The sequence below is a fragment of the Triticum urartu genome, chromosome 5A, assembly GCF_056163025.1.
Source record: "Triticum urartu cultivar PI428250 chromosome 5A, HENAU_Tu73, whole genome shotgun sequence".
Classification (NCBI taxonomy): Eukaryota; Viridiplantae; Streptophyta; class Magnoliopsida; order Poales; family Poaceae; genus Triticum; species Triticum urartu.
This window is the reverse complement of record NC_141877.1, coordinates 29,056,501-29,074,655: the sequence shown is the minus strand read 5'-3', so window position 1 is coordinate 29,074,655 and position 18,155 is coordinate 29,056,501. Positions and strand designations below refer to the sequence as shown.

Sequence of the window (18,155 nt, the reverse complement as noted above, 5' to 3'; positions counted from 1 at the left end):
CTTGATTCTGTCATAAAATCGTCATGGATGTACATGCATGACAAAAAAATGACCTACTGTGACAAACATGTATCATCATGAAAGTGTATTTTTTTGTAGTGTTCGTACTCTAAAAGAATGACATGGCATCCAAAATTAAGCTAAATGGCATTTGACCGAACACCTGCCAAACATGGTGCCCGCCATGGAGGTCATCGATAGGGGGGAGTGTACCTGGGTACAAACGGCTCCACGGTGGACATCGTTGTCGTAAAGGCGAGCAAGCACGTCGGTCCTGGTTGCGGACATCTGACAATGCCTCTGTGGCGGCCGAAGAGGTACAACGACGACAACAGAGGTAGAGGGTGCGAATGCAAAGTAAGGGGGAGGGGAAGGGGCGAAGTGGAATGAAATGAGTACGGGAAGGGGATTTAGTGGGCCTCGAATGTCAGAGTCCTATATGACTGCTGCCCGGACTCCCGCAACCCCCACCCCACTTTGTCTCCACTTTGTGGGAGAAAGTGCGTCTGGGCCGCTTGGTGGACCGACATAGGCCCGCGTTGGATCGCACAACACGTCCAGACCGTGTTGTCCGAACGATTGCAAGCGGTTTGATGGTCGGCGATTTGGAAATGTAAAACAGGAGATGTAAAAATTTACATCTCCAAAAAGTGATTTTTACATCTCCAAAAAAGAGGTAACTCCAACAGATGATGTATATTGAAGATGTAAAAGAGCGATTCCAATAGATAATGCAAAGTGGAGATGTAAAAACTAGTGGGCGACGACCTAATTGAGGCGACGGGGAGGAGCGTCGGAGGGGCGGCTGGGGTGGCAAATCGGGGCGGCGGAGCAGCGGCGGTGCATTTGCAATTCGAGGCGGAGAGAGAAGGAGGAGCGGCGACAGAGGTGGAGGAGGGCCTCTTTGGCCGGAGGAGGAAGCCACGGCCGCTGGCTGCAGCCAATCGCCCTCCGCGGCCGCGTCTGGCTTCGAAATTTTGGCCGGCCGAGATTAGTTCGCCGCCGGGTTATGCCCCCTCCCCCCCCCCCCCCCCCGCCGCCGGCCGCTTCACGCCTCCATCGCGTGGCTTGGCGTCCCGCTGCTTCTTCGCAGGCGGCTTCAGCGCGACGACGACCGGCCGAGGTGAGGCAAATCCGGGCAGCGACATGGAGGCGGAGACCAAAATTGGGGACCGTGGTTGTGCCGACGGTGGCTACAGCGAGGTGGGTCAGACCAGCGACGGCGAAGGAGGCGACGAGGTCATCGGCATCGGCCATGGCGGTGGCGGGCGGTGGTCGCGCGGAAGCCGACTGAAGGCTGTTGGGCGGTTAGCGCACGACTGGCGTTCTTATATCTCCTATACGTGAAGATGTAAATTTGCAACGCCAGGTGTTGTATGTTACGTCTTCGGAAGATGGAGATGTACATTTTTTTTCATCTCATATCTGTTGGAGAGAGGTTTTTGGACCGTGAAGATGTGAAAGTTAGTTATTTTTGCATCTACATCTTCTATCGGAGATGTATTGAACTGGTTGGTTGGAGTTCCAGCGGGAGCCGTTCCTTGCAGATCCAATGGTGCACGAGGCAAGTTTTCAGATTTTCACCGAATGCTATTTTTCACTGGATTCTTCGAAAAAAAAGGCCACGTCCTTCCTTCACTCTCTTTCCATTCTCAGCCAAGGAAAACAAGTCATCCAATCGCCCACGCGCACCCGCCCCACCAGCCACGACCGACCCGCAAACCCTAGCCGCCTCGACCTCCGCCTCCGCTTCAGCAATGGTCGGCGCCTTTGCGGCTCGACGGCGCTGCTGGATACCCCTCCCGCGCGCTGGCCTGTGCTGCACCGCACAACCGGAAGCCCGGCGGCCGGCAGGACCATGCAGGGGCATGTCGTGGGTCGCCCCGGCCGGCAGAAGCTCACCCCCGCATCCTTGCTCTGCAGCAAATCTCGGTCTCGTCCACACTCGCAGTTAGCCCCATCAAAGGATGAGCTTTTCCATGTGGTAGCTCATCTTTCCCCAACCCCTCTTTGCCCCCCCCCCCCCCCCCCCCCCTGCGATTTGGGCTGGTGGATCCCCTGGTTATTCTCATCGGACAAATTGCTTCTCCATGTGGATCGTTGCAGACTTTTATTTTCAAAATTGCTTCTTTTATTTGTTTATTATGGGATGTAGTTTGCTTGCTCTACTATTCGTTGTTGTATAAGGGTTGCAATTTTGTTTTTCGCAGGTTGCTCTAACGGGGTTCTCCCCGTCGCTGCGATTGCTGTCAGGTGTGACTCTCCATGAATGCACCGGCAGCATCCTTGGGCCAGCCTCTGGTCAAGAGGAGAGATCCAGATGAACATATGTTAAGGTACATTCTTTCACCAAAGGAATGCCTCTTTATTTCTGTCCGCTTTCTTCTTTATGAAATTCTAACTGAGTTTTTGCGGTTGCCACTGCACTATCATGATGTACAAGTAAATAAACTACTCCCTCCGTCCCAAAATAAGTGTCTTAACTTTGTACTAAAGTTGAGACACTTATTTTGGGACGGAGGGAGAATATATGTAAGTGAACTTGGTCATATATTGCCACCAAGCGACTGCACTAGCATATGCTTTCCGAGATGCGTCATATAGTCTAAATTTTATAAAGAAAGCCGTACAATATTATGCTTGAGTTCATGTGTGTGCACACTCAGTTAGTTCTATATCATCTCTTTGATATGAATCATTGCCAGATAAATTCTTTTGTGGCATGAAGTATTATCAATATTAACTACTTAGGGCGTCCAATTGCCATCTTTGCTTAGGTCTCGGCTCTGGGCTTCTGTTTTTATGTACCTTATGATCATTGTTAGGATGCAACTGTGCTGGCATATGCTTGTTGAGTTACATATGATTTCTTTTTTAGAGATGGTCACATGGTCTGGATTTCATGAAGAAATTCGTGGAATATTTTGCTTGGGTTCATGTTGATGTGAATCAAGTTGAAAACTGTGTGCAAGCATAACCGGATATACTAGTGTATAGTTAGCTTTACATGGATACATGTTCCTCATGATTGATGCAGTGTCAACTTAATGTAACATCTTCTATGTGTGCAGGCACAACAGGCTAACGAGAGGCAGTTGATAGATCACTATGGATCAAAGCATCCCAGGGAGAAACCTCCAGGTCCATCAAATGCAGACTGACTGATGCGAAGTGGAAGCGTGAGCTGTAGTTGACTGTTTCTGAGGGTGTTCAATCTGCTCCATACTTGGATGACTCAGCTTCAGCTTTTCCCATTGTAATGTATGCATTTCCGTGTCCACTCAGATTGTTCTATTATCTCTTTGATATGAATTACTTGCAGAGAAATTCTTGCATGGCGTGAAATACAACCATGGGGTGTTCAATTGCCATCTTTGATTAGGCTGGGGATTCTTTTACAGGATGCAGGTTTTGTACCATATGATCATTGAGTTGCATATGAATATATGATTTCCCCTTTTGACATGGGCATGTGCCATGTAGTATAACATTTACAAAGAATGACATGGAAATTGCAAGTAAATGGTTACTCTACCCTATTGCTTCTTTAGGACTGAGACATGGTGATAAGAATCTAGAGATGCGTACTCCTCTGTCACAATAAGATCAAGTCGCCTGTCATATTGTTGATTCTTGTACAGATTAAATTGTGAGCAATTAGGACACATACCCTTCTTCTTGCCATATTGTTGATTCTCTTACAGATCCACCTCCCATGTTGCCGGCAAGGGTCTGTATGCATTAGTGGTTTAGTATGGTGTTCTAAAGAAGACCGCCCCACTTTGTGGCCACTGCAGCTGTTAATAGGGAGGCCACCCATCAGTGTCACTAAATGCTGTGGCAATATCCTCTTCTTTTCTTCACTTCGGGGATGGCCGCAGTTCTACCCCTGACGCCGCTGCACGTAAGCGGGATGTAATTGTCTCGTTGACTCTGCACTGGTGAGTTCTTCCCTATTTCCCTCTTTGATGCTTTGCCTCCTTATGTTTGACATGATCTTCTTTCGGAATTTATCATGGTTTTGGTGGTAGCATGAATGGTTTACTGTTTATAATTTTTATGTTCTCTACCAAGTTTGCATGCTATGATAATTATGGTATAAGGCTACTATAAGTTAAAATGGTGTTTGTCTTAGTTATACGGTGCATTTCGATCCTCACCCGAGGAACAAAGCTGGCAGCCCCTCATGGGTTTATTCAAATCCTTGCAAAATGATTTTTTTTAGCAAAGTCATCTAGAATGTTAATGACATCATATGCTCTAATTCCACTAGGCTGATTCAACGTGAACATTTTGTAATACAGCTATTACTTATTTGATTTTGTTTCTAATACTAGAAATTTGGAGGCCAAGGCAATCAACAAACGATGTATCTAACTACAGGCACTCGACTTCAGATGGTATGTTCTGAATTTAACTTGCATGGTTTACTAATTAATGCAGATTTTATGCATGCAACTGCAATTTAGTCTGTGGTATAATTTAAATACCTTATGGTTCAGATGCCACTTTTCATTTGAATTCCTTCTGGTTCTGTAATCTTATTATCATTTAGGATAAATTTCTTATGTTTCACCCAATATGTAAATCTCGCTTGGAAATGTCAAAATAGTCTTCACTAATTATCTAACCACATAAACTCTGACCAGAGAAATGAAAACAAAACTCTCCCAGCATCCCCTCTGCATAAAACCAAGCAAATCATCAAGTTGGTCTTTAGCATTTGCATGCTGTTCTGGAACAGAAATTTACGTCGAGAGTAACAGTGTCACCAGAAGTACATGGTCCAGATAATCTATACTGGCAATAGTCAATATATTCACAGTTTCCTTGGGGCATTTTCTTTCTTGAATTGCGGTTCAGTAACTCGAGCATCTCTTTCCTAATTTCCACAGTTTCCTTGGGGCATTTTCTTGCACAACTTGCATTCGATTATATCCTTGTGCTGCAAATCTTGCCAGAAGCCATATTCTGCAGCTTCTCCTTGCAGCTCAGCCATAACCTGCAGAAATTATTATTAGTAGCTAGCATGAGGTGTGACCGTGCGAGCATTGAGCAGAGCAAAATCCAAGGCTGAGCAAGAGCAATTAAATCTGAGTCACAGAGGAAGGCAGAGCAGTATAACATCATAAATTGGAGGAGTGTTGCATGGCTCATAGTTTAAAAGTCTGAATCTGTTCCTGGGAACTAGAATAAACAGAAAACCTATGGTTGATATCTACAACCATTTTTACATAACGAAAAATAAGGCAAACTTGCCAGCATCTAAACAGAGACTTATGGCCAACTAGACTTTATGATGTAGGCATGTAGCACTACAAATCTGAGTCAGAGTGCAAGGCAGAGCAGTAGAACATCATAAATTGGAGGAGTGTTGCATAGCTCATATTTTAAAAGTCTGAATCTGTTCCTGGGAACTAGAATAAACAGAAAACCTAGGGTTGATATCTACAACCATTTTTACAAAACAATAAATAACACAAACTTGCCAACATCTAAACAGAAATTTATGGCATTGCTTGAAGAAAAACATCAGTGTGTAGCCATTAATCAGGCAAGAGAATATGGAGAAGACACTGGCCACTTTGTCCATCTTGGTGCTTATTTCAGTGTAAAGTCAAAATTTTGGAATAAGAGAGATTACCTCCCAACTTCACCTTGTGCAGGACTCTGCGGGCTTAGAATAAACCGATGCAAAACATTGTGTCCTTTGCTGTTAGCAGCTCGAAACATTCCTGGCCACCGCGGGCAGGTCTGCACCATGTGCATACCGAGAATCAAAGGCCTGAGCATGGCCATTCTTTTGTTGACCATTCTGGTTTGTATAATTCTTTCACCTATAAATTCCGCAGTTCCTCCAATACCCAAAACCTGCAATTAAGAGGTGCAAAGATATTATAAAGTGAATAATAGAGCATTCAAACTAAAACAACTTTTTACAAACCTTTATATTGTCTTTGGGGAGGTAACGATAAGGACAGCACTTCTGGGTTGTCCATGTAGTCGTTTTTGTAAATAACTTTTCATTTTTTGAGGTATTTATGATGCTGACATGAAGCCTCATGGGCATTTGCACTTGTCTTCTCGCCAAGGTGGTATGCAGCAATTTGTCCATTGGCATATCCAAAATAGACCTTTTCAGATGAAGAATCTGCAATAAAACGTTTTGAGAAGATTATACAATATGGATATGCAAAAGATATAGCTCTGAGTGCTGTTTTAACATTTTACACACACCTTGTTGTCCCATGCTTGGGTGCTCATCTTCCTTCTAGCGTAGCAGCTTGGAGAACTAACTTTTGCTTTATTTGAAAACCGCCCATGCCCTTGACCCAGTTTCAGTTCAGGACCAGGGGGCTGCTCTGTAAATAAACTCTCCACCTTCCCATTGACATTCAACATATGAAACAGACCGTCATCCATAGGTACAAAAGAATCCTCAGGAGGAGGTGCACCTTTTCCATGTTTCTTTTTGCAGTGTGTATCCTTTTCCTTTCTAGCAAATGACTCATCACGTGCACGCCATACATCTGGCTGTTGTGCTTCTTCATGACTGAAAATACCATCATTGTAAGCATCTAACTGTAGAATCTTCACCAACTCAAGAACTTTCTCAATAGAGTCCATCCCTGGAAAAGCAATGCCTTGGTCTAACTCTGGGAGCTCCAATCCTTCGCGAAGACAGTGCATGTACTTCATGGCATATTCGCTCAGGTCGTTCCAGTTGCGCACGAGCTCATTCATCCATGGAATAAAATAGTCGAGGCGCATAGAATTTGGGCTGGGAATGTTCATGTACAGTGCTTGAAAAACTATCTCAAACCTTGGACCTTCTCCCAGATAAACAACAAAAAGACCTACGAACTTGGGGTCTATGCGCTCCCCACCCTCGATTATGGAGGTGAATGCCTTTCTTAGGTAACGCAAACCTGTAAGCGACCCTCCAGGGTCACCATTGCATATATCATGGTGGTTACCTCCAAAGGAAAGGACTGTGTGGTCCGAGCACTCTATGTAGTTCTTCTGGCCACGTTCCGGTTTCAGCTCATGCACCTTACCATCAATGCAGTAGGCTTTCACCCACCAGTATCGACCTTGCTTAATAAATGTGATTGTATCTTTTTTATACTTGACCACTGTGCAACACGTGCCCTTCTCTGGAGTGGTGAAGACGTGTTTTTTTCTGCGGAAGAGTCGAGTCACATCCACTCGGATGCCTTTCTTATAGTTCCACCATCTGGCTGATTGGACATACTTCTTGTAGTTAGCCTGTACCACTTTAGGGGGGCCGCTAATATCCAAAAGCAGCACATCCTAAATATGAATCAGGAATTAAAAAAATAGATCAGTCAATGTACCCTAGCAGGAAAAAGGTGGACAATGAACACTACATCATATATGCTGCTGTATTTTTTGGTTGAGTAATCATATGTGCTGCTGTTACTGTCAAAGAGCAATAGCAATTTGTTGTGGCATAAATTTGCGCAAAGTATTCTCAAGAACTCCATGATTGTATTTTCGCAGAGAGCGCTGGCTATGTTTGAGTGCCAAGTCTTGTAGTATCAGTGAATGCATTTATAATTTGGAGAGTCGGTGCTTACAACAGTAGTCCCAGGTTGGTTAAATTGTATAGCATGAAGGTTAAGGTTATTTGCATAAAAATAGATTTGTCAATAACCATATGGACTTTTTTTGACAGTACCATATGGATGAGTTTGTCATAATGCCCGACCTTCATTTTAGTGTGTTACAATTCATTCCTCTTTGAGATGCAAAATGTAGAAAGACAACTAATTATGTGCACGATATCCTATACCTATACATTTTGATTTTCTATGCCATGTTAGCATTTGCTTAATCATGAACAATCTTAGTGCATATGTTTCTTTCAGTCGAGACTCCAACTAACCTTTACTTTTGCTTATTATGCTTTTGAATATTAGATAACTTTTACCATTCTACGATATTTGATATGTGTTGGAGTAATCAGTTTAGAAAAAAGTAGGAATTTGGCTTTTACTTCTGCTAATATAATAATCATATTTTTGGTTTGTGGCGAAGACTCCAACTTACTATTTTTTATTTATTTCTGAAAGTGTTTCCTTCTGATTATGTTTGCTGGATAGAACAGATTGTTCAAAGTGGTAACGTTTTCTGTTAGAGTTAATGACCAGTTGGGTCCTTTTTAAAAACTAAGAAAGGTTTAAGACAGGGGCCCCCCTGTCCCCCATTTTATTCAATATTGCTATTAATTTCTTGCAAGAACTTGTAGAGCTATTTCTCAAGGAGAGATTAAAGGGGCAGTGCCTAATTCAGTAGTAGGTCTAGCGATGATTTAACTGAGGCTGGAGAAAAAAATGCTAGAAATCTAAAATCAATTCTGATTCTGTTTGAACATTTAGCTGGTTTAAAAATTACTTCTCGTAAGAGTGATATTTGTTGCTTTGGTGAAGCTGGGAATGATCTAGAAAGATATAAGGAGATTTTTACTTGCAATATTGGATCATTGCCTCTTTAAATATTTAGGGATTTCTGTAAATACTGTTAAATCTAGGAATAATGATTGGAATAAAGCTGAGAATATAACACGGAAATCTAGCAAGGAAATTTTCTAGACTATGGTGGTAAATTGATTCTTACTTGACCCTGTCTGAGTAATATTCCCTTTATGATGTCAATGATTACTTTGCCCATAGAGCCTTCTGAATAATTGAGTTTTTTATGAGAAGGATGTTGTGGCAGGAGGATGACAGTTAGATGGGCTGATGTTTGTCCTAGGTGGCTTGGGGATTGAAGACTTGCAAGTTATGTACTGCCTCTCTATCAAAATATGACATTTTTGCATTTCAATTTGAACTGCAAAAACGTCTTATATTTTGGTATGGAGGGAGTATATCTGTTGATGGATTTGGATTAGAAACTCGAGATGGTTTATTGCAAGAGTTAATTCAAAGAAAACACTGTAACAGGAAGTTGCTGAGTGACATTCGCATTGTTTTTCATGGCTTGGTTAGTTGTAAAGAGTATTTTGTAAGTATTGTACTCCCTCTGTAAACTAATATAAGAGCATTTAGATCACTATTTTAGTATTCTAAACACTCTTATATTAGTTTAGAAAGCAAGATTTTCATGGTTCTGTAAGGACTGTTGTAGTGGCAGTATTTGTATTTGTAAGAAATTTATTGTAACAGGCATGCTAAAGATTTGGATGGAATGTGCGACTCGATCGGTACTATTTTTCCTACAGCTTACTTGGAAGTAAATTTGGCCTATTTGATCTGCAGCTCTATTTGTAAGAATTTTTTTGTAACACCCATGGAAATGTTAAAGATGTTGAGTCATTGAATTGTAATTCTTTCTTTTTCTGAAAGGAACATCCTAGCTAGATTGCGAGCAACAAAGTACATAATCACTAATTTTGAGTTATAAGTCGTATGTTCTGGATTCCCTCGTCCCCTTCACTATTTTTGAGTGTATTTGCTGGGTTTTCCTACCGCATCAGCTAAATGAAGCGCCCAGGTTTTCCTAGCCGAAACACATATCGTTTTGGTTGGCCAAAACAAAACAAAACGATAGATTTTAACAGCGTCATTTGATCTTCCTATTGGAAATGGCTAGCGCACAAAGTTTGACAGCTGCCCCAGAACAAGAAACCATGAGAAAAACAGAAAAAAAAAAAGCAACTAAACTTATCTATCTTGAGTCTGCTGAGAGAGATTATATTGAACAAACAGGAAATAAGCGGTGAATTGTTCCGCTATGATCAAGAAATTAGCAATTATGAACACGAGTCACTCTATGATCGAAGAAAGTGACAAAAGACAAATCGGTCAGCAGGTATTATACCTCGCTGTCCAGGGATGCGAGGAGCTCAGCCAGGCTTGGGTCTTGCTTCTGCTCGGGGGTTCTCTCCGGTTCTCCCTCTTCTTGCGACCCATGGCTGAGCAATGGCGGAACTCCCTCCGGTCTTGCCTTCTTGCAGCTGATCGTCCGCTCCTCCGGTTCCTGGCAACTGAGCGAGCGCCTGATCGGCCGCTCCTGATCCCCGCGCGCTGGTCTCGCCGCGCGTCCTCCCTCTCTCGGGTGATCCCCGTGCACAGAAGCCGCGCGTCCTCCCTCTCTCGGGTGATCCCCGTGCACAGAAGCCGCGCGCTGCTCGCGCTTGCTCCGGCCCTTGACGCGCCGCCGCGCGAGGGCGGGCGCGACGGGCTCCTCCGACTCCGCGCGTCGCGCGCTTGCCTCCGGCTTGACGCGCCGCCGCGCGAGGGCGGGCGCGAAAGGCTCCTCCGACTCCGCGCGTCGCGCGCTTGCTCCCGGCTCTTGACGCGCCGCCGCGCGAGGGCGGGCGCGACGGGCTTCTCGGACGCCGCGCGTCACAAGCTTGCTCCGGGCTTGACGCGCCGCCGCGCGAGGGCGGGCGCGGCGGGCTCCCCGGACGCCGCGCGTCACAAGCTTCCTCCCGGCTTGACGCGCCGCCGCGTGAGGCCGGGCGCGACGAGCTCCTCCGACGATGCGCCTCCTCCGCGTGCAGGGAAGCCGCTCGCGCTTGCTCCGCCGCCGCACCTCCTCCTATTCCGTGCGGTTGATCGCCGGGCAGGGAGGCCGATCGTCTTCCTGCGCGGCGCAGGCGAGGTTGTTGCTGGGCTCTAGTTTGGGTGTTGCCGCCGATGGCGGTTACACAGGGTTTTGGTATATAGGGCGGTTGGTTGGTTGGTTGGTTCGTTTCCCGCCTCCGGCCTGCGCCTCAATACAGCAGGCCTTCTTCCCGGCAGCTTAATCTTCTTTCTGTCAGTAAAATGCAGAGACTACCGATGCTATCCGTCCGTCGTATCGTGCGTTGGTTAAGTTCAGGTGATGATCGCGACCAGGAGAAGCGCGAAGACGGGTTTCAAGCATTGGGCCGGCCCAAGCTGGCTGGGCCGGAGTGGGCCAAGTAGGACGTAGTACTTATGTGCGTGGAGGGTTGGTGAGAAGGTAGGAGAGGAGAAACGGCTAGTGGCTGGTGTGTGTGCTCGTCTTCCTGAGGAAGGCGACTCTCTCCTCCCCCCTTGTAATTCCTCTTGTAGCTCAAGAGATTTGAATTCAATGGCAAGTGAAACTGTCTAAATGTTGTTTTGCTCAAACACAAGTTGCTTATTTGGGGCACATCATTAATGGACAAGGGGTTTAATTCTACTGATCCAGCAAAAAAATTTGCTATTCAGGTTTGGCCTACTCCTGTATCTGCTAAGGAGGTTAGGGGTTTTCTGGGTCTGGCTGGTTATTACAGAAAGATCATTCGTCACTGCGTGATTGTGAGCAAACCCTTGACAAACCTGTTGAAAAAAGGGGTACCATTCCGCTATACAGCAAATGAACAACAAGCTTTTGCACTACTTAAGCAGGCCCTGGTAACAGCTCCTGTTTTGGCTCTTCCTAATTTCTCTTCAACTTTTATGATAGAAATAGACGCTTGTGATGTGGATATTGGGGCAGTACTTATGCAGAATGGGCATCCGTTGGCTTATGTTAGCAAAGCTCTGGGCCCCAGGAACCAAACTCTTTCTGTGTATGAAAAAGAATACTTAGCAATCCTATTGGCTGTTGACCACTGGAGACAGTATTTGCAGGTTTCACAGTTTGTAATCCGAACTGTCCAATGAAGTTTGGCTAGTTTGTCTGAACAACCTTTGCACACCAAGTGGCAACAATGTTGCTGAGAACAGTGTTGCTGATTCACTTTCCAGAAAACCACATAGCTCTCTTGATGTGTTACCAGAAATGCACCTTATCTCTTCAGCTCAACCTGCTTGGCTTGAAGATATTATGCAGAGCTATGTGGGCGATAAATTTTGCACTGGGTTACTTCAGAAATTGTCCACCAGCTCCTCTTCTGATAGTAAGTTTACTTTGACAGTTGGCATTCTTCGTACTGAGAACTATGTTTGGGTGGGTGATGTTCCAGAGTTGCACAAGCAAATTGTATCTGCTTTCCATGATAGTCCCAGTGGAGGACACTCGGGATTATCAGTTACTTATCGCCGTATCAGAAGTTTATCGCTGGAAACACATGAGGGGATTTATCAAACAGTATGTGCAACATTGCCTGATTTGTCAGCAAGCAAAGCTTGAACGTGTAGCCTACCCTGACCTGTTGCAGCCATTACCTGTCCTCAAACTTCCTTGGAATATGGTGACAATGGATTTCGTCGAGGGGCTACCACCATCTCTGGTCATCGATAAATTTTCCAAGTATGGTTATTTTGTTCCCATGCACCATCCATTCATAGCAGAAACAGTTGCTGAAACCTTTCTCAATTCAGTATATCGCCTGCATGGTGTGCCTCAATCTATTGTCTCGGATAGAGATCGTATCTTCACTAGTGTCTTTTGGCAAGAATTGTTCTCTAAGTCTGGTACTCAACTTCGAATGAGCTCTGCTCAAGTTAATCAACAGGTGGAATGCTTCTTACGATGCTTTGTCAATGCTCATCCTACTAAGTGGGCTAAGTGGATTCCCCTATGTGAGTTCCGGTACAACACCAACTGGCATTCTGCCACACGTACTACTCCCTGTGAGATTGTGTATGGGCATGCACCTCGTCACTTTGGTATCCCCTCGGATGCAGTAATTCAGTTTGTGGACGTGCAACAATGGTTGGATGATCGCAAGGTGGTGTTTGATTCTGTCCGTCAGCATTTATTGAGGGCTTAGCAGCATATGAAAATCCAAGCTGATAAGCACCACACTGAACGTGTGTTTGATATGGGCGAGACGTTTTTTCTGAAACTTCAGCCATATTTACAGTCTTCAGTGGCGCCATGCGCCAACCACAAGCTTGCTTTCAAGTTTTATGGCCCCTTTGAAGTGGTGGAGCGTGTGGGTGAAGTGGCCTACAGATTAGCCCTACCACCTATTAGTCATGTGCACCCGGTCTTCCATGTTTCACTATTGTGCAAGGTCCTTGCATCGGGATGTCAAGTGATTTCTTTACTCCCTGCTCCTGATGATCAGTTCCAGTATCCAGAACAAATCCTTCAGCAACGAGTTGTTCGTCGGTGCGCTGATTCCCTGATCCAAGTACTCGTCAAATGGAGCGATGCGCCTGGAGAGATGGCTATCTAGGAAGACAAAGTGACACTTCGCCAGAAGTTTCCACGTGAGCCGGCTTGGGGTCAAGCCGCTTCTAAGGCGGGTGGGATTGTTAGCGACCAGGAGAAGCGCGAAGACGGGTTGCATGCTTTTGTATGTACTTGGAAGTTGATCTACGAGGGAGATAGCTGCGGACGCGAACAGATTAGATCCCGCCGGTCGATCGCTAGCTAGAGCTAGCCACCTTTTTCTTCTCTTCAGCACTCGATCGCTAGTCCAATGCCATTAGAGTTAACCTTATTGTCTACTCTCTCTGTCCCAGAATATAAAAACGTTTTTGATACTATGCTAGTGTTAAAAACGTTCTTATATTTTGGGACGGAAAGAGTAGGTGTCTATCATGTTTATTTCATCGCGTCAGTTGGTTCATGCATGTTGCTGAGTTGAGACGTGAGGCTGCGGCGGTGTGCGTATAGTGTGATCACGTGCACACATACAAGCTGAGTGTCTTTTTTTTAGTGGACAAGCTGAGTGTCTAGTCAGTCCTGTTTAGTAGGGCATCTCCAAAGCGAACCTTCAAATCCGTGTAAATGTTTGGACCGTGTTGTTCAGAGGCAGTTTGACATCTAACGCCGCCCCGTATCGATTCACGGACTAGTCCTCTGCAAACCAGAAGCAAATTAGGAGGGTTTCACGGTAATACAGACCATCATCACGTAGGACTCCGACACTCCCGGCCCGCCCAAAACCACGCCGGGGCCCCGTGTTTTCCCTCTTTCTCTGCATCAGGGCCATGCAAGAAGTCCACCATCTTGAAGCAGCTGCATCACACATGACATTTAAATTTGACGCATTATCTTTGGCATGCCCGGTTCTCACAATGATATTAACGTGCTGCAGTAGTCTCTATTATTTGCTAGGTTGACTGATGGGCAAGCTCCACCTTGCAACTATATTGTCAATAGGCATCAGTACAACATGAGTTACTATCAGTTTGACAATGTCTATCCTTTCCTCGTCATGCTGATGCTGCTCTCCTCCTCCATGGCCGTCGCCGACGATGAACCCCCATTCGGGCCAACCGTGGTTTAAAAAATATACGCGGATCAAAAAAAAGGTTCACAAATTTAAAAAAGATCACGGTTGAAAAATATACACGAATTCGGAAAAAGTTCATCAATTCAAAAATATACGTGATCTGAAAAAAAGATCACGAATTTTATAAATTCAGAAATTAAAAAATTCATGGATTTGAATATTCTTATTTTACAATGAACTTATTATAGAGACGGGAGGGACAGAGTTGGTACACCTTTCTCTCCCGCAAGCTTTTAACGTGCATGGTTGCAACGAATGGGTCCTCACGATCGAGTAGATCAACGGGGCGAGGCCCATGGCAGGGCATGGAAACTTCATGGCCAAGGGTAACCACAGTAAACCTAAAAAAAGGTGTGAATTTTCATCAATCTATAAAAACCGAGGGAGTCGGTTTTTCCCGTAAACCATTAGCTTGCTGGTTTTTTCTTGAACGAGCAGCGATAAAGCGAGCGGCTAATCGGGACGAGGGACGAGGGACGAGCGGGCGAGCGATGGGAATGCGCTAATGGGCCGGCCCAGCTGTGCGCTAACAGGGTCTAAAGAGAGCTCAGAGCTCCCCACGGTCCGGGGTCTGGAGAAAGAAATTCAGCAGCGGCCGCCGCTTTGGTTGATCGGTTGCTGCCGCCGGCACCGCTACCTGCTGATCCCGCTCCCTTGTCGCGCACCGGCACCGCTGCTGCTCTCCCGCCTCGCACCTGCCCCGGCGGCCCAGTCCCCGCGGCAGCCGCCGCGCTGCAGGCTTGTCGCCTTGGGTTCAGGTGAGGTTCAGGGCTTCAGCATACCGCGATGTGTCATACTTTAGTGTTGAGCTTAAATAGAAAATTTGGAGATTTTGTTTTCAGTTGCATGTGTGAATGTGCAGGACTATTCTGACATTTTGTTGTGAACTCTTGTGCTAAATACTGTATCAAATTATGATCAGGAGATTTTTTTTCTGTTTGCTACCTTTTGTATCTCCGTATTGTTATTTGTAGTTTCTGTCATGTTTTATCTATTTGGGAAAATCTAGATTTACTGGGCAATGTTGACTAAACCGGGATGCTCCACTCATGCCATAATCTGGACCTTTTTTAGGGTGCGTTTTGACCTTCTGTAGATTATTCTCGTCAGGACCATTCTGCTGGAGATTTTTGGATCTGGAATGAGACTAACACGGATTAATGACCAGGTTCTAAGATTGCTCTTTGGTGACCGATCTGCTTATGCATCCTTTGTCATGGCAAGCAACATTGCAGTAAAAGGAGTTAATAATTGGGGCAGGCCAAATTGGCTCCGCGTCCTCCCTTGTGCCAGTAATTATTTCTGCACCTCCTTCTATGCCACCAAAGGCAAACAATTTGACATCACCAAGGGAATGGATAGATCAGAGATGAAGGGGCGAACAAAGCAAGTCTTTGTTAGCCATGCCTCTTATCCTGTATCTGAAGGCAACATCCTTAAGAAAACCACCCATCGGGACGGTTCTATATACAAGATAAACTATGGTATTCTAAAGCTATGGCATCTTACTCAACGTGATGAGAGTAAGTCATCTATCATGTTCCATTTTATTTTTAGGATGCTTACCAGCTATATAGTTTGGTTGATTGATTTAAAATGAATTCTTGTATTTTAAAAAATGCAATATATATCTGGATTGTTATAAAGAATTTATGAATTAGCAAAAAAATAGCATGCTTCATTTGGATATATAAATTTGTCGATATACCATACATGATTAGGATCTTGTCACTAGTTTTAGTCCTACAAATAACTTTCCCTTGTACTCATACACCAACAACTTCCATGACTCAGAAAATCAAACGACATTATTCTTCTTTCTAAATTGCACAAATATGTATTGACAAGCATAATTATAATTTTTTTGTGTAAATTGTTTGTATAAAACATTATTTGTTGTAATATAACATGTATTTTTTTTCATGAAGCACAACTAGAGCCGATGATGTTCTCAAATCCCATGAATTGTTTCCCGGATAGGGATAGATGCATGGTACATTCTGCAACTGCTATGATGCAGATTTTCTCACTGAAATTGGAAAAAGCTAGTACCAACATCGGCTTGGTACAACTATATGGATATATAGCAGTGCGTGATTGTCATGATTCATTGCTTAATTATGTCTTCAATCGTAGCAGAGATGATCCCATCATTGTGGAACAGGTGCACATTTTTACATATATATGCAATTATATTTGATATTTCATCCATTTAAATCATAAGATTTTCTCTCTCTTGGGATTCATTTGCGCTATAGTCTATTGAAATTCTATTCACTCCAAGCTTTTAGGAAGACTCCTATGCTTTTCCTCCTCACAATCAAACATCCTTTCAGTCATCTTGTACTGAAGATGGCGTGACACTCTAATCTTGTGCTTTATTTAGTGTACAACTTTTCGGGAATCCTGCAACCAAAGAGGTCAAACATTTGAGGTGTTGCAGATGGTGGCACCACTCTGATGATCTTATTTGTATGACTATATGCATTCATTTATGCAAATGCATGTGCTTTGAGGATCTTATACAACGATGTGTTTTTTCCTTTGCATATGTTAGGCAAGTTTGTGGTTAGTTATCTTTGCATGATTTATCGAAGTCATGTTCCATGTGCAGTCAAATTATATTTGTTGATAAAATATCTCAAATAATTTTCTTTTGAAGGGTTTAGATTTTATGCTATCATTTATTTGAGATCTGTTGTCAATTGGCATAAAGTAGAGCATATGCTTCACATATTTCTTACTTTCCATGAGGAGCTACTAAATAATAATAGGTTTACAGGGTTCTCTTATTGAGATGACCGGCCCTAAGCGAGGCATCAGAATGGTAGCCCCTGTTCTAGTTGAGTTTGACATGAGGATCAAGAAAGGAAAGCAAGAAGATGATCTACAACTAATTGATGGTGCAATGGAGTACCACGATATACTCACACCTGAGTACCCATTCACGCATCGGATTAATGGTGATTGTGGCGCGGTTGACATCACTTTAGCCCTTATTCGTTGGGCATTTGAGGCCACAATAGATGTTGTCATATCAAAAGTGCAGTGTGGATTTGATTTATCCCTCAGCTCATGTATTCTCCTTATGGATGATTTACATGAGATTCAACTCTTTCGTGGCAGTATTGGTGAGTCGTGTGGCTTAAGAGACATGTGATTGCTGTGGAGGAGGATACTTTGATGCATTTGAAGTTCAAGGTAGGTCAGAATAGTTGTAAAAATGATTTTGATCACCATTGTTCCTTCAAAGCGAAAAAACATGGGTACGACTATCAGCAAATCATGCTTGAGCTTGCCTCTATCTCAGTGAAGGTGACTTGGTCGAACTTGCAAAGCTAAGTCACTTGTTTCATATTCGAACTTTGGTTGTGTTACTAGTTGAAAGTATGTGTGTTGCTACAGAAGACAAATAAATGGCTCCACAAAAATGTGTATTTCTTTGATTATTGTACTACCTTTGTAAACAAATGTAAAGACGTCTTATATTTGTTTACCGAGGGAGTATTTTTTATTCAACTCTATCAGAGTTGTGTGAGTTCAGATTTGTACCATTTTATTAAGATTATTAATATATATTTGTATGACTGTCATGCGGACAACGGCGAGAAGAGCAGGTAGAGGTAGAAATGCCGATGGTGTGTGGATAATATATCTACACGCACACTATATTGAAGCAGAGACGTGGCTGGCTCAGCAACACTATGCCGGAGAGCAATTGTATGCACGTGACACACGTGGATGTTGGGATCTTTCGACAACATGTATCGTTGTACTAGTCGCTCAGGAGATGAGATGATCCACATCACGTAGTATAGGAGTACCCTCCCTGTAAAAAAATATAAGAGCGTTTAAACCACTACTTTAGTGATCCAAACGCTCTTATATTTCTTTCACTGTTCAAGATATCTTCCGATATTCCGATAAATCGGACGATTTATCGCTTACCCTTGTCTGACTGATAGGATAAATCGGCTGATAAATT

At 44.0% G+C, this 18,155-nt stretch overlaps 1 long non-coding RNA gene and 1 pseudogene across 7 annotated transcripts; both read left to right on the top strand.

Annotated features, from left to right (window-relative positions):
- The first annotated feature begins 1,635 nt into the window (after positions 1-1,635).
- On the top strand, positions 1,636-9,232 carry LOC125507418 (uncharacterized). 6 transcript variants are annotated; one of them, XR_015603853.1, is made up of 6 exons: positions 1,636-1,984; positions 2,211-2,336; positions 3,072-3,941; positions 4,338-4,400; positions 5,667-7,615; positions 8,743-9,232. It is a non-coding gene; the product is annotated as an uncharacterized LOC125507418 (long non-coding RNA). The 6 variants fall into 6 exon arrangements; XR_015603854.1 differs by having other exon boundaries at positions 8,730-9,232; XR_007282913.2 differs by having other exon boundaries at positions 1,639-1,984; positions 7,525-7,615.
- A 5,478-nt stretch (positions 9,233-14,710) lies between these two features.
- Positions 14,711-17,689, top strand: LOC125507413 (uncharacterized; annotated as a pseudogene). Its single transcript, XR_015603852.1, has 4 exons — positions 14,711-14,928; positions 15,281-15,693; positions 16,099-16,334; positions 16,953-17,689. The product of XR_015603852.1 is annotated as an uncharacterized LOC125507413 (transcript).
- Positions 17,690-18,155: the final 466 nt, after the last annotated feature.